The sequence below is a fragment of the Pagrus pagrus genome (assembly GCF_965226575.1).
Source record: "Pagrus pagrus genome assembly, chromosome: 24".
Taxonomy (NCBI): domain Eukaryota; kingdom Metazoa; phylum Chordata; class Actinopteri; order Spariformes; family Sparidae; genus Pagrus; species Pagrus pagrus.
This window is the reverse complement of record NC_140206.1, coordinates 17,080,535-17,095,534: the sequence shown is the minus strand read 5'-3', so window position 1 is coordinate 17,095,534 and position 15,000 is coordinate 17,080,535.

The window sequence follows — 15,000 nt, the reverse complement described above, 5'->3', positions numbered from 1 at the left end:
GCTTCCAGACTCTCTGTTCCAGTTGAGGACGGCGGAGGGAAAATGCAGGGCACACTCAGCAGGTTTTGGGCAACGGTCACGACGAGGCAGTTTTGCCTCCTTTTCTGACTACGCAAAGCGCAGCTCTCGCTGCGGTTTGTCAGCCTTCTTTCTTGCTGCCCATTCTCTGCCGTGATTTCAACTTGTCAAGGCCTTTTGGTCTGCAACACTGATTGATTTTCCACAAGGCAGGAGAGGGGTGCACCGTTCCCGGCGGCGCTGCAATACCGGGTCGATGCGTGGAGTGAACGGAGCAAGCCCCTGTTTCAGCTCCCGAGGCTAAAAATCCATTTAATATGTTGTCCCCATATAGAGGACATATCAGATATTAAACTGATAAGAACAGATACTACACTTGATCTTAGCCAAAAGGCCGAGAAGCGATGAGCCCCAGTCGTCTGCTGCCTGAGCCCACCTCCTGGCACGCTTCACACTTGTCGCGGTGTGCCACTTGCACTGCGCAGTGGAGTGGCTTGTGCTTAGCGGCTCCTCCCAAGCGCTCCCTGGCTCAGCCCCGAGTCCGGTGAAGGACGGCTGTATTGCTTTTCACACATGCACGAGGCTCAGCCAAACGGCAAAGCCTGCCAAAAATATCTTCAACTCATTGGTGTTCCTCTCCACGGAAGTCTTTAGTAAAAGGCGAAAGACTTGTGCGTTATGAAGAGAAACCCGAGTAAGTACGGCTCCGCTCCTCGACAGCAGCCGAGGCAGCTGTGGTCCCAGGCACTGCTCTCATGGTGAGCCTCACCAAAGTCCCTGGCCACGCCCGCCCCCACATTATCCCAGGCTCGACTGGACCGGTTTGTGGAGAGAGAAAAGCCTGCTCGTTGGGCGCAGGCCACCAAACGGCACAAACACGCGGCCGCTTCCAGACTCTCTGTTCCAGTTGAGGACGGCGGAGGGAAAATGCAGGGCACACTCAGCAGGTTTTGGGCAACGGTCACGACGAGGCAGTTTTGCCTCCTTTTCTGACTACGCAAAGCGCAGCTCTCGCTGCGGTTTGTCAGCCTTCTTTCTTGCTGCCCATTCTCTGCCGTGATTTCAACTTGTCAAGGCCTTTTGGTCTGCAACACTGATTGATTTTCCACAAGGCAGGAGAGGGGTGCACCGTTCCCGGCGGCGCTGCAATACCGGGTCGATGCGTGGAGTGAACGGAGCAAGCCCCTGTTTCAGCTCCCGAGGCTAAAAATCCATTTAATATGTTGTCCCCATATAGAGGACATATCAGATATTAAACTGATAAGAACAGATACTACACTTGATCTTAGCCAAAAGGCCGAGAAGCGATGAGCCCCAGTCGTCTGCTGCCTGAGCCCACCTCCTGGCACGCTTCACACTTGTCGCGGTGTGCCACTTGCACTGCGCAGTGGAGTGGCTTGTGCTTAGCGGCTCCTCCCAAGCGCTCCCTGGCTCAGCCCCGAGTCCGGTGAAGGACGGCTGTATTGCTTTTCACACATGCACGAGGCTCAGCCAAACGGCAAAGCCTGCCAAAAATATCTTCAACTCATTGGTGTTCCTCGCCACGGAAGTCTTTAGTAAAAGGCGAAAGACTTGTGCGTTATGAAGAGAAACCCGAGTAAGTACGGCTCCGCTCCTCGACAGCAGCCAAGGCAGCTGTGGTCCCAGGCACTGCTCTCATGGTGAGCCTCACCAAAGTCCCTGGCCACGCCCGCCCCCACATTATCCCAGGCTCGACTCGACCGGTTTGTGGAGAGAGAAAAGCCTGCTCGTTGGGCGCAGGCCACCAAACGGCACAAACACGCGGCCGCTTCCAGACTCTCTGTTCCAGTTGAGGACGGCGGAGGGAAAATGCAGGGCACACTCAGCAGGTTTTGGGCAACGGTCACGACGAGGCAGTTTTGCCTCCTTTTCTGACTACGCAAAGCGCAGCTCTCGCTGCGGTTTGTCAGCCTTCTTTCTTGCTGCCCATTCTCTGCCGTGATTTCAACTTGTCAAGGCCTTTTGGTCTGCAACACTGATTGATTTTCCACAAGGCAGGAGAGGGGTGCACCGTTCCCGGCGGCGCTGCAATACCGGGTCGATGCGTGGAGTGAACGGAGCAAGCCCCTGTTTCAGCTCCCGAGGCTAAAAATCCATTTAATATGTTGTCCCCATATAGAGGACATATCAGATATTAAACTGATAAGAACAGATACTACACTTGATCTTAGCCAAAAGGCCGAGAAGCGATGAGCCCCAGTCGTCTGCTGCCTGAGCCCACCTCCTGGCACGCTTCACACTTGTCGCGGTGTGCCACTTGCACTGCGCAGTGGAGTGGCTTGTGCTTAGCGGCTCCTCCCAAGCGCTCCCTGGCTCAGCCCCGAGTCCGGTGAAGGACGGCTGTATTGCTTTTCACACATGCACGAGGCTCAGCCAAACGGCAAAGCCTGCCAAAAATATCTTCAACTCATTGGTGTTCCTCTCCACGGAAGTCTTTAGTAAAAGGCGAAAGACTTGTGCGTTATGAAGAGAAACCCGAGTAAGTACGGCTCCGCTCCTCGACAGCAGCCAAGGCAGCTGTGGTCCCAGGCACTGCTCTCATGGTGAGCCTCACCAAAGTCCCTGGCCACGCCCGCCCCCACATTATCCCAGGCTCGACTCGACCGGTTTGTGGAGAGAGAAAAGCCTGCTCGTTGGGCGCAGGCCACCAAACGGCACAAACACGCGGCCGCTTCCAGACTCTCTGTTCCAGTTGAGGACGGCGGAGGGAAAATGCAGGGCACACTCAGCAGGTTTTGGGCAACGGTCACGACGAGGCAGTTTTGCCTCCTTTTCTGACTACGCAAAGCGCAGCTCTCGCTGCGGTTTGTCAGCCTTCTTTCTTGCTGCCCATTCTCTGCCGTGATTTCAACTTGTCAAGGCCTTTTGGTCTGCAACACTGATTGATTTTCCACAAGGCAGGAGAGGGGTGCACCGTTCCCGGCGGCGCTGCAATACCGGGTCGATGCGTGGAGTGAACGGAGCAAGCCCCTGTTTCAGCTCCCGAGGCTAAAAATCCATTTAATATGTTGTCCCCATATAGAGGACATATCAGATATTAAACTGATAAGAACAGATACTACACTTGATCTTAGCCAAAAGGCCGAGAAGCGATGAGCCCCAGTCGTCTGCTGCCTGAGCCCACCTCCTGGCACGCTTCACACTTGTCGCGGTGTGCCACTTGCACTGCGCAGTGGAGTGGCTTGTGCTTAGCGGCTCCTCCCAAGCGCTCCCTGGCTCAGCCCCGAGTCCGGTGAAGGACGGCTGTATTGCTTTTCACACATGCACGAGGCTCAGCCAAACGGCAAAGCCTGCCAAAAATATCTTCAACTCATTGGTGTTCCTCTCCACGGAAGTCTTTAGTAAAAGGCGAAAGACTTGTGCGTTATGAAGAGAAACCCGAGTAAGTACGGCTCCGCTCCTCGACAGCAGCCAAGGCAGCTGTGGTCCCAGGCACTGCTCTCATGGTGAGCCTCACCAAAGTCCCTGGCCACGCCCGCCCCCACATTATCCCAGGCTCGACTGGACCGGTTTGTGGAGAGAGAAAAGCCTGCTCGTTGGGCGCAGGCCACCAAACGGCACAAACACGCGGCCGCTTCCAGACTCTCTGTTCCAGTTGAGGAGGGCGGAGGGAAAATGCAGGGCACACTCAGCAGGTTTTGGGCAACGGTCACGACGAGGCAGTTTTGCCTCCTTTTCTGACTACGCAAAGCGCAGCTCTCGCTGCGGTTTGTCAGCCTTCTTTCTTGCTGCCCATTCTCTGCCGTGATTTCAACTTGTCAAGGCCTTTTGGTCTGCAACACTGATTGATTTTCCACAAGGCAGGAGAGGGGTGCACCGTTCCCGGCGGCGCTGCAATACCGGGTCGATGCGTGGAGTGAACGGAGCAAGCCCCTGTTTCAGCTCCCGAGGCTAAAAATCCATTTAATATGTTGTCCCCATATAGAGGACATATCAGATATTAAACTGATAAGAACAGATACTACACTTGATCTTAGCCAAAAGGCCGAGAAGCGATGAGCCCCAGTCGTCTGCTGCCTGAGCCCACCTCCTGGCACGCTTCACACTTGTCGCGGTGTGCCACTTGCACTGCGCAGTGGAGTGGCTTGTGCTTAGCGGCTCCTCCCAAGCGCTCCCTGGCTCAGCCCCGAGTCCGGTGAAGGACGGCTGTATTGCTTTTCACACATGCACGAGGCTCAGCCAAACGGCAAAGCCTGCCAAAAATATCTTCAACTCATTGGTGTTCCTCTCCACGGAAGTCTTTAGTAAAAGGCGAAAGACTTGTGCGTTATGAAGAGAAACCCGAGTAAGTACGGCTCCGCTCCTCGACAGCAGCCAAGGCAGCTGTGGTCCCAGGCACTGCTCTCATGGTGAGCCTCACCAAAGTCCCTGGCCACGCCCGCCCCCACATTATCCCAGGCTCGACTGGACCGGTTTGTGGAGAGAGAAAAGCCTGCTCGTTGGGCGCAGGCCACCAAACGGCACAAACACGCGGCCGCTTCCAGACTCTCTGTTCCAGTTGAGGACGGCGGAGGGAAAATGCAGGGCACACTCAGCAGGTTTTGGGCAACGGTCACGACGAGGCAGTTTTGCCTCCTTTTCTGACTACGCAAAGCGCAGCTCTCGCTGCGGTTTGTCAGCCTTCTTTCTTGCTGCCCATTCTCTGCCGTGATTTCAACTTGTCAAGGCCTTTTGGTCTGCAACACTGATTGATTTTCCACAAGGCAGGAGAGGGGTGCACCGTTCCCGGCGGCGCTGCAATACCGGGTCGATGCGTGGAGTGAACGGAGCAAGCCCCTGTTTCAGCTCCCGAGGCTAAAAATCCATTTAATATGTTGTCCCCATATAGAGGACATATCAGATATTAAACTGATAAGAACAGATACTACACTTGATCTTAGCCAAAAGGCCGAGAAGCGATGAGCCCCAGTCGTCTGCTGCCTGAGCCCACCTCCTGGCACGCTTCACACTTGTCGCGGTGTGCCACTTGCACTGCGCAGTGGAGTGGCTTGTGCTTAGCGGCTCCTCCCAAGCGCTCCCTGGCTCAGCCCCGAGTCCGGTGAAGGACGGCTGTATTGCTTTTCACACATGCACGAGGCTCAGCCAAACGGCAAAGCCTGCCAAAAATATCTTCAACTCATTGGTGTTCCTCTCCACGGAAGTCTTTAGTAAAAGGCGAAAGACTTGTGCGTTATGAAGAGAAACCCGAGTAAGTACGGCTCCGCTCCTCGACAGCAGCCAAGGCAGCTGTGGTCCCAGGCACTGCTCTCATGGTGAGCCTCACCAAAGTCCCTGGCCACGCCCGCCCCCACATTATCCCAGGCTCGACTCGACCGGTTTGTGGAGAGAGAAAAGCCTGCTCGTTGGGCGCAGGCCACCAAACGGCACAAACACGCGGCCGCTTCCAGACTCTCTGTTCCAGTTGAGGACGGCGGAGGGAAAATGCAGGGCACACTCAGCAGGTTTTGGGCAACGGTCACGACGAGGCAGTTTTGCCTCCTTTTCTGACTACGCAAAGCGCAGCTCTCGCTGCGGTTTGTCAGCCTTCTTTCTTGCTGCCCATTCTCTGCCGTGATTTCAACTTGTCAAGGCCTTTTGGTCTGCAACACTGATTGATTTTCCACAAGGCAGGAGAGGGGTGCACCGTTCCCGGCGGCGCTGCAATACCGGGTCGATGCGTGGAGTGAACGGAGCAAGCCCCTGTTTCAGCTCCCGAGGCTAAAAATCCATTTAATATGTTGTCCCCATATAGAGGACATATCAGATATTAAACTGATAAGAACAGATACTACACTTGATCTTAGCCAAAAGGCCGAGAAGCGATGAGCCCCAGTCGTCTGCTGCCTGAGCCCACCTCCTGGCACGCTTCACACTTGTCGCGGTGTGCCACTTGCACTGCGCAGTGGAGTGGCTTGTGCTTAGCGGCTCCTCCCAAGCGCTCCCTGGCTCAGCCCCGAGTCCAGTGAAGGACGGCTGTATTGCTTTTCACACATGCACGAGGCTCAGCCAAACGGCAAAGCCTGCCAAAAATATCTTCAACTCATTGGTGTTCCTCTCCACGGAAGTCTTTAGTAAAAGGCGAAAGACTTGTGCGTTATGAAGAGAAACCCGAGTAAGTACGGCTCCGCTCCTCGACAGCAGCCAAGGCAGCTGTGGTCCCAGGCACTGCTCTCATGGTGAGCCTCACCAAAGTCCCTGGCCACGCCCGCCCCCACATTATCCCAGGCTCGACTGGACCGGTTTGTGGAGAGAGAAAAGCCTGCTCGTTGGGCGCAGGCCACCAAACGGCACAAACACGCGGCCGCTTCCAGACTCTCTGTTCCAGTTGAGGACGGCGGAGGGAAAATGCAGGGCACACTCAGCAGGTTTTGGGCAACGGTCACGACGAGGCAGTTTTGCCTCCTTTTCTGACTACGCAAAGCGCAGCTCTCGCTGCGGTTTGTCAGCCTTCTTTCTTGCTGCCCATTCTCTGCCGTGATTTCAACTTGTCAAGGCCTTTTGGTCTGCAACACTGATTGATTTTCCACAAGGCAGGAGAGGGGTGCACCGTTCCCGGCGGCGCTGCAATACCGGGTCGATGCGTGGAGTGAACGGAGCAAGCCCCTGTTTCAGCTCCCGAGGCTAAAAATCCATTTAATATGTTGTCCCCATATAGAGGACATATCAGATATTAAACTGATAAGAACAGATACTACACTTGATCTTAGCCAAAAGGCCGAGAAGCGATGAGCCCCAGTCGTCTGCTGCCTGAGCCCACCTCCTGGCACGCTTCACACTTGTCGCGGTGTGCCACTTGCACTGCGCAGTGGAGTGGCTTGTGCTTAGCGGCTCCTCCCAAGCGCTCCCTGGCTCAGCCCCGAGTCCGGTGAAGGACGGCTGTATTGCTTTTCACACATGCACGAGGCTCAGCCAAACGGCAAAGCCTGCCAAAAATATCTTCAACTCATTGGTGTTCCTCTCCACGGAAGTCTTTAGTAAAAGGCGAAAGACTTGTGCGTTATGAAGAGAAACCCGAGTAAGTACGGCTCCGCTCCTCGACAGCAGCCAAGGCAGCTGTGGTCCCAGGCACTGCTCTCATGGTGAGCCTCACCAAAGTCCCTGGCCACGCCCGCCCCCACATTATCCCAGGCTCGACTGGACCGGTTTGTGGAGAGAGAAAAGCCTGCTCGTTGGGCGCAGGCCACCAAACGGCACAAACACGCGGCCGCTTCCAGACTCTCTGTTCCAGTTGAGGACGGCGGAGGGAAAATGCAGGGCACACTCAGCAGGTTTTGGGCAACGGTCACGACGAGGCAGTTTTGCCTCCTTTTCTGACTACGCAAAGCGCAGCTCTCGCTGCGGTTTGTCAGCCTTCTTTCTTGCTGCCCATTCTCTGCCGTGATTTCAACTTGTCAAGGCCTTTTGGTCTGCAACACTGATTGATTTTCCACAAGGCAGGAGAGGGGTGCACCGTTCCCGGCGGCGCTGCAATACCGGGTCGATGCGTGGAGTGAACGGAGCAAGCCCCTGTTTCAGCTCCCGAGGCTAAAAATCCATTTAATATGTTGTCCCCATATAGAGGACATATCAGATATTAAACTGATAAGAACAGATACTACACTTGATCTTAGCCAAAAGGCCGAGAAGCGATGAGCCCCAGTCGTCTGCTGCCTGAGCCCACCTCCTGGCACGCTTCACACTTGTCGCGGTGTGCCACTTGCACTGCGCAGTGGAGTGGCTTGTGCTTAGCGGCTCCTCCCAAGCGCTCCCTGGCTCAGCCCCGAGTCCGGTGAAGGACGGCTGTATTGCTTTTCACACATGCACGAGGCTCAGCCAAACGGCAAAGCCTGCCAAAAATATCTTCAACTCATTGGTGTTCCTCTCCACGGAAGTCTTTAGTAAAAGGCGAAAGACTTGTGCGTTATGAAGAGAAACCCGAGTAAGTACGGCTCCGCTCCTCGACAGCAGCCAAGGCAGCTGTGGTCCCAGGCACTGCTCTCATGGTGAGCCTCACCAAAGTCCCTGGCCACGCCCGCCCCCACATTATCCCAGGCTCGACTGGACCAGTTTGTGGAGAGAGAAAAGCCTGCTCGTTGGGCGCAGGCCACCAAACGGCACAAACACGCGGCCGCTTCCAGACTCTCTGTTCCAGTTGAGGACGGCGGAGGGAAAATGCAGGGCACACTCAGCAGGTTTTGGGCAACGGTCACGACGAGGCAGTTTTGCCTCCTTTTCTGACTACGCAAAGCGCAGCTCTCGCTGCGGTTTGTCAGCCTTCTTTCTTGCTGCCCATTCTCTGCCGTGATTTCAACTTGTCAAGGCCTTTTGGTCTGCAACACTGATTGATTTTCCACAAGGCAGGAGAGGGGTGCACCGTTCCCGGCGGCGCTGCAATACCGGGTCGATGCGTGGAGTGAACGGAGCAAGCCCCTGTTTCAGCTCCCGAGGCTAAAAATCCATTTAATATGTTGTCCCCATATAGAGGACATATCAGATATTAAACTGATAAGAACAGATACTACACTTGATCTTAGCCAAAAGGCCGAGAAGCGATGAGCCCCAGTCGTCTGCTGCCTGAGCCCACCTCCTGGCACGCTTCACACTTGTCGCGGTGTGCCACTTGCACTGCGCAGTGGAGTGGCTTGTGCTTAGCGGCTCCTCCCAAGCGCTCCCTGGCTCAGCCCCGAGTCCGGTGAAGGACGGCTGTATTGCTTTTCACACATGCACGAGGCTCAGCCAAACGGCAAAGCCTGCCAAAAATATCTTCAACTCATTGGTGTTCCTCTCCACGGAAGTCTTTAGTAAAAGGCGAAAGACTTGTGCGTTATGAAGAGAAACCCGAGTAAGTACGGCTCCGCTCCTCGACAGCAGCCAAGGCAGCTGTGGTCCCAGGCACTGCTCTCATGGTGAGCCTCACCAAAGTCCCTGGCCACGCCCGCCCCCACATTATCCCAGGCTCGACTGGACCGGTTTGTGGAGAGAGAAAAGCCTGCTCGTTGGGCGCAGGCCACCAAACGGCACAAACACGCGGCCGCTTCCAGACTCTCTGTTCCAGTTGAGGACGGCGGAGGGAAAATGCAGGGCACACTCAGCAGGTTTTGGGCAACGGTCACGACGAGGCAGTTTTGCCTCCTTTTCTGACTACGCAAAGCGCAGCTCTCGCTGCGGTTTGTCAGCCTTCTTTCTTGCTGCCCATTCTCTGCCGTGATTTCAACTTGTCAAGGCCTTTTGGTCTGCAACACTGATTGATTTTCCACAAGGCAGGAGAGGGGTGCACCGTTCCCGGCGGCGCTGCAATACCGGGTCGATGCGTGGAGTGAACGGAGCAAGCCCCTGTTTCAGCTCCCGAGGCTAAAAATCCATTTAATATGTTGTCCCCATATAGAGGACATATCAGATATTAAACTGATAAGAACAGATACTACACTTGATCTTAGCCAAAAGGCCGAGAAGCGATGAGCCCCAGTCGTCTGCTGCCTGAGCCCACCTCCTGGCACGCTTCACACTTGTCGCGGTGTGCCACTTGCACTGCGCAGTGGAGTGGCTTGTGCTTAGCGGCTCCTCCCAAGCGCTCCCTGGCTCAGCCCCGAATCCGGTGAAGGACGGCTGTATTGCTTTTCACACATGCACGAGGCTCAGCCAAACGGCAAAGCCTGCCAAAAATATCTTCAACTCATTGGTGTTCCTCTCCACGGAAGTCTTTAGTAAAAGGCGAAAGACTTGTGCGTTATGAAGAGAAACCCGAGTAAGTACGGCTCCGCTCCTCGACAGCAGCCAAGGCAGCTGTGGTCCCAGGCACTGCTCTCATGGTGAGCCTCACCAAAGTCCCTGGCCACGCCCGCCCCCACATTATCCCAGGCTCGACTGGACCGGTTTGTGGAGAGAGAAAAGCCTGCTCGTTGGGCGCAGGCCACCAAACGGCACAAACACGCGGCCGCTTCCAGACTCTCTGTTCCAGTTGAGGAGGGCGGAGGGAAAATGCAGGGCACACTCAGCAGGTTTTGGGCAACGGTCACGACGAGGCAGTTTTGCCTCCTTTTCTGACTACGCAAAGCGCAGCTCTCGCTGCGGTTTGTCAGCCTTCTTTCTTGCTGCCCATTCTCTGCCGTGATTTCAACTTGTCAAGGCCTTTTGGTCTGCAACACTGATTGATTTTCCACAAGGCAGGAGAGGGGTGCACCGTTCCCGGCGGCGCTGCAATACCGGGTCGATGCGTGGAGTGAACGGAGCAAGCCCCTGTTTCAGCTCCCGAGGCTAAAAATCCATTTAATATGTTGTCCCCATATAGAGGACATATCAGATATTAAACTGATAAGAACAGATACTACACTTGATCTTAGCCAAAAGGCCGAGAAGCGATGAGCCCCAGTCGTCTGCTGCCTGAGCCCACCTCCTGGCACGCTTCACACTTGTCGCGGTGTGCCACTTGCACTGCGCAGTGGAGTGGCTTGTGCTTAGCGGCTCCTCCCAAGCGCTCCCTGGCTCAGCCCCGAGTCCGGTGAAGGACGGCTGTATTGCTTTTCACACATGCACGAGGCTCAGCCAAACGGCAAAGCCTGCCAAAAATATCTTCAACTCATTGGTGTTCCTCTCCACGGAAGTCTTTAGTAAAAGGCGAAAGACTTGTGCGTTATGAAGAGAAACCCGAGTAAGTACGGCTCCGCTCCTCGACAGCAGCCAAGGCAGCTGTGGTCCCAGGCACTGCTCTCATGGTGAGCCTCACCAAAGTCCCTGGCCACGCCCGCCCCCACATTATCCCAGGCTCGACTGGACCGGTTTGTGGAGAGAGAAAAGCCTGCTCGTTGGGCGCAGGCCACCAAACGGCACAAACACGCGGCCGCTTCCAGACTCTCTGTTCCAGTTGAGGACGGCGGAGGGAAAATGCAGGGCACACTCAGCAGGTTTTGGGCAACGGTCACGACGAGGCAGTTTTGCCTCCTTTTCTGACTACGCAAAGCGCAGCTCTCGCTGCGGTTTGTCAGCCTTCTTTCTTGCTGCCCATTCTCTGCCGTGATTTCAACTTGTCAAGGCCTTTTGGTCTGCAACACTGATTGATTTTCCACAAGGCAGGAGAGGGGTGCACCGTTCCCGGCGGCGCTGCAATACCGGGTCGATGCGTGGAGTGAACGGAGCAAGCCCCTGTTTCAGCTCCCGAGGCTAAAAATCCATTTAATATGTTGTCCCCATATAGAGGACATATCAGATATTAAACTGATAAGAACAGATACTACACTTGATCTTAGCCAAAAGGCCGAGAAGCGATGAGCCCCAGTCGTCTGCTGCCTGAGCCCACCTCCTGGCACGCTTCACACTTGTCGCGGTGTGCCACTTGCACTGCGCAATGGAGTGGCTTGTGCTTAGCGGCTCCTCCCAAGCGCTCCCTGGCTCAGCCCCGAGTCCGGTGAAGGACGGCTGTATTGCTTTTCACACATGCACGAGGCTCAGCCAAACGGCAAAGCCTGCCAAAAATATCTTCAACTCATTGGTGTTCCTCTCCACGGAAGTCTTTAGTAAAAGGCGAAAGACTTGTGCGTTATGAAGAGAAACCCGAGTAAGTACGGCTCCGCTCCTCGACAGCAGCCAAGGCAGCTGTGGTCCCAGGCACTGCTCTCATGGTGAGCCTCACCAAAGTCCCTGGCCACGCCCGCCCCCACATTATCCCAGGCTCGACTGGACCGGTTTGTGGAGAGAGAAAAGCCTGCTCGTTGGGCGCAGGCCACCAAACGGCACAAACACGCGGCCGCTTCCAGACTCTCTGTTCCAGTTGAGGACGGCGGAGGGAAAATGCAGGGCACACTCAGCAGGTTTTGGGCAACGGTCACGACGAGGCAGTTTTGCCTCCTTTTCTGACTACGCAAAGCGCAGCTCTCGCTGCGGTTTGTCAGCCTTCTTTCTTGCTGCCCATTCTCTGCCGTGATTTCAACTTGTCAAGGCCTTTTGGTCTGCAACACTGATTGATTTTCCACAAGGCAGGAGAGGGGTGCACCGTTCCCGGCGGCGCTGCAATACCGGGTCGATGCGTGGAGTGAACGGAGCAAGCCCCTGTTTCAGCTCCCGAGGCTAAAAATCCATTTAATATGTTGTCCCCATATAGAGGACATATCAGATATTAAACTGATAAGAACAGATACTACACTTGATCTTAGCCAAAAGGCCGAGAAGCGATGAGCCCCAGTCGTCTGCTGCCTGAGCCCACCTCCTGGCACGCTTCACACTTGTCGCGGTGTGCCACTTGCACTGCGCAGTGGAGTGGCTTGTGCTTAGCGGCTCCTCCCAAGCGCTCCCTGGCTCAGCCCCGAATCCGGTGAAGGACGGCTGTATTGCTTTTCACACATGCACGAGGCTCAGCCAAACGGCAAAGCCTGCCAAAAATATCTTCAACTCATTGGTGTTCCTCTCCACGGAAGTCTTTAGTAAAAGGCGAAAGACTTGTGCGTTATGAAGAGAAACCCGAGTAAGTACGGCTCCGCTCCTCGACAGCAGCCAAGGCAGCTGTGGTCCCAGGCACTGCTCTCATGGTGAGCCTCACCAAAGTCCCTGGCCACGCCCGCCCCCACATTATCCCAGGCTCGACTGGACCGGTTTGTGGAGAGAGAAAAGCCTGCTCGTTGGGCGCAGGCCACCAAACGGCACAAACACGCGGCCGCTTCCAGACTCTCTGTTCCAGTTGAGGACGGCGGAGGGAAAATGCAGGGCACACTCAGCAGGTTTTGGGCAACGGTCACGACGAGGCAGTTTTGCCTCCTTTTCTGACTACGCAAAGCGCAGCTCTCGCTGCGGTTTGTCAGCCTTCTTTCTTGCTGCCCATTCTCTGCCGTGATTTCAACTTGTCAAGGCCTTTTGGTCTGCAACACTGATTGATTTTCCACAAGGCAGGAGAGGGGTGCACCGTTCCCGGCGGCGCTGCAATACCGGGTCGATGCGTGGAGTGAACGGAGCAAGCCCCTGTTTCAGCTCCCGAGGCTAAAAATCCATTTAATATGTTGTCCCCATATAGAGGACATATCAGATATTAAACTGATAAGAACAGATACTACACTTGATCTTAGCCAAAAGGCCGAGAAGCGATGAGCCCCAGTCGTCTGCTGCCTGAGCCCACCTCCTGGCACGCTTCACACTTGTCGCGGTGTGCCACTTGCACTGCGCAGTGGAGTGGCTTGTGCTTAGCGGCTCCTCCCAAGCGCTCCCTGGCTCAGCCCCGAGTCCGGTGAAGGACGGCTGTATTGCTTTTCACACATGCACGAGGCTCAGCCAAACGGCAAAGCCTGCCAAAAATATCTTCAACTCATTGGTGTTCCTCGCCACGGAAGTCTTTAGTAAAAGGCGAAAGACTTGTGCGTTATGAAGAGAAACCCGAGTAAGTACGGCTCCGCTCCTCGACAGCAGCCAAGGCAGCTGTGGTCCCAGGCACTGCTCTCATGGTGAGCCTCACCAAAGTCCCTGGCCACGCCCGCCCCCACATTATCCCAGGCTCGACTGGACCGGTTTGTGGAGAGAGAAAAGCCTGCTCGTTGGGCGCAGGCCACCAAACGGCACAAACACGCGGCCGCTTCCAGACTCTCTGTTCCAGTTGAGGACGGCGGAGGGAAAATGCAGGGCACACTCAGCAGGTTTTGGGCAACGGTCACGACGAGGCAGTTTTGCCTCCTTTTCTGACTACGCAAAGCGCAGCTCTCGCTGCGGTTTGTCAGCCTTCTTTCTTGCTGCCCATTCTCTGCCGTGATTTCAACTTGTCAAGGCCTTTTGGTCTGCAACACTGATTGATTTTCCACAAGGCAGGAGAGGGGTGCACCGTTCCCGGCGGCGCTGCAATACCGGGTCGATGCGTGGAGTGAACGGAGCAAGCCCCTGTTTCAGCTCCCGAGGCTAAAAATCCATTTAATATGTTGTCCCCATATAGAGGACATATCAGATATTAAACTGATAAGAACAGATACTACACTTGATCTTAGCCAAAAGGCCGAGAAGCGATGAGCCCCAGTCGTCTGCTGCCTGAGCCCACCTCCTGGCACGCTTCACACTTGTCGCGGTGTGCCACTTGCACTGCGCAGTGGAGTGGCTTGTGCTTAGCGGCTCCTCCCAAGCGCTCCCTGGCTCAGCCCCGAGTCCGGTGAAGGACGGCTGTATTGCTTTTCACACATGCACGAGGCTCAGCCAAACGGCAAAGCCTGCCAAAAATATCTTCAACTCATTGGTGTTCCTCTCCACGGAAGTCTTTAGTAAAAGGCGAAAGACTTGTGCGTTATGAAGAGAAACCCGAGTAAGTACGGCTCCGCTCCTCGACAGCAGCCAAGGCAGCTGTGGTCCCAGGCACTGCTCTCATGGTGAGCCTCACCAAAGTCCCTGGCCACGCCCGCCCCCACATTATCCCAGGCTCGACTGGACCGGTTTGTGGAGAGAGAAAAGCCTGCTCGTTGGGCGCAGGCCACCAAACGGCACAAACACGCGGCCGCTTCCAGACTCTCTGTTCCAGTTGAGGACGGCGGAGGGAAAATGCAGGGCACACTCAGCAGGTTTTGGGCAACGGTCACGACGAGGCAGTTTTGCCTCCTTTTCTGACTACGCAAAGCGCAGCTCTCGCTGCGGTTTGTCAGCCTTCTTTCTTGCTGCCCATTCTCTGCCGTGATTTCAACTTGTCAAGGCCTTTTGGTCTGCAACACTGATTGATTTTCCACAAGGCAGGAGAGGGGTGCACCGTTCCCGGCGGCGCTGCAATACCGGGTCGATGCGTGGAGTGAACGGAGCAAGCCCCTGTTTCAGCTCCCGAGGCTAAAAATCCATTTAATATGTTGTCCCCATATAGAGGACATATCAGATATTAAACTGATAAGAACAGATACTACACTTGATCTTAGCCAAAAGGCCGAGAAGCGATGAGCCCCAGTCGTCTGCTGCCTGAGCCCACCTCCTGGCACGCTTCACACTTGTCGCGGTGTGCCACTTGCACTGCGCAGTGGAGTGGCTTGTGCTTAGCGGCTCCTCCCAAGCGCTCCCTGGCTCAGC